We start from the raw sequence: 1,531 nt of genomic DNA on the forward strand, positions 1-1,531 counted from the left end.
GCTTAGAGTGTGTGTTGCAAGAAGAGAGAATGGATGTTGCTCCCGAAGACCCCGTCTCTCTCTTTTCCCTACCCCCAGTCTCATTGCTACAGTCGGTGCAAATTGTATGTTTCAAAGGAATTCCATCATTATGCACAAGGGTCAAATGTTTAAAAACTTGCCTGTCTGGCAGTACACTCACTGGCTACTTCCTGAAAGTCTCCAGCTACACGGCCCTGTTTTGAAGACAATTTCCCCTACAGCCTACAGAGTTCTCCTCAATACCCCTACTGCTATAGATCAAGATGAGTAGCTGTGTTTGTCTGCTGCAGTAAAAAAGAGCAAGAGTCTAGTAGCACCTTAAAAACTAACACAATTCGTGGGAGGGCATGAGCTTCTTCAGATACAGCAAGAAGTGAGCAGTGACTCTACCCCCGGTCGCTATAGTTTCAGTTGTGTGCTTTATGGCAGTTTTACAGCAGTTTTGCAGTGGGGTGATTCTGTAATGTAATGAGCTTGGTCAGAACTGTTTGCAAATCCCTAAATGCGTGGCCTCAGCTTCCCATGGGATCAGTCTAAGAAATGATAAAGCTTCTTAGTGGCCATAGATATCATCCACCATGGGTGTCAGAAGATGTCTTTGGCCACGTGCCTAGAAGGGCTGAAAGAGGTGAGCTTCCTGCCTAAACTGGATTGTGGTGGGTGGGGGAGCAGATGGTGTACGTGTGTAAAGAGAGTGCGGCGTTTTCATGCTGGGAGAGGCAGAGACAGAAGTAGAAAGACTTTGCTGTGAGTTGGCAGAAGCATTGAGGGCTGTAGGATTGCTCTCTCTCTGTCCGAAGATCTGAGGTACCAGAGCTGTTGCCCTGGTAAGGTTGCCCAGAAGGTAGGGCTCCGAGATCCCCCAGGATCACAGTGGCTCTCCAGACTACGGAGATCAGCGTCCCTGGAGAAAATGGCTGCTTGGAGGGTGGACTCTATGGCATTATACCCTGCCCTCCCCAGGCTCCACCCCAAATCTCCAGGAATTTCCTAACCCAGAGCCGGCCAACCCTATGCGGTGTGGGAGTGCCTCTGTGCCTCCACCTGTGCTCTACTGATATATTTGTAAATAAAACAAATAGTACAAGGACACCATAAGCCCCCAGTGCTCTCGCTTACAAAGGGAACCAACTAGGAAGGTTTGGGGGGAGGAGGCCAGGTGATTGCACCAAACTTTTACCCTGATTTTTCTAGAGGGCTTTTATATATAAATAGCCCCTAACTAAACACAGAAGGGTCTCAGACTATTTTATGCTGATCCCATGACACAATAACCATTATCACATTGCCCTGTAAACAGCCTGGCTTTTACTACCCCTCGCCATAATTTCACTATTTTCCTTCTGTGACTTCTCCATATTCTAAACTATCTTGAATGAGAAGTGAGTGTCCAGGTGAGTGACACTAAACTGATGCCATAATGGGTAACGAGCTGAGGTTTTTGGGAGGGCAAGGGGGAGTGCAGTTCTGTCCACATGGACACCCTGGGACCCTGGCGATGTTCCTGCTG

The sequence above is a fragment of the Gekko japonicus genome, unplaced genomic scaffold, assembly GCF_001447785.1.
Source record: "Gekko japonicus isolate JY-2015 unplaced genomic scaffold, Gekko_japonicus_V1.1 scaffold980, whole genome shotgun sequence".
NCBI lineage: Eukaryota > Metazoa > Chordata > Lepidosauria > Squamata > Gekkonidae > Gekko > Gekko japonicus.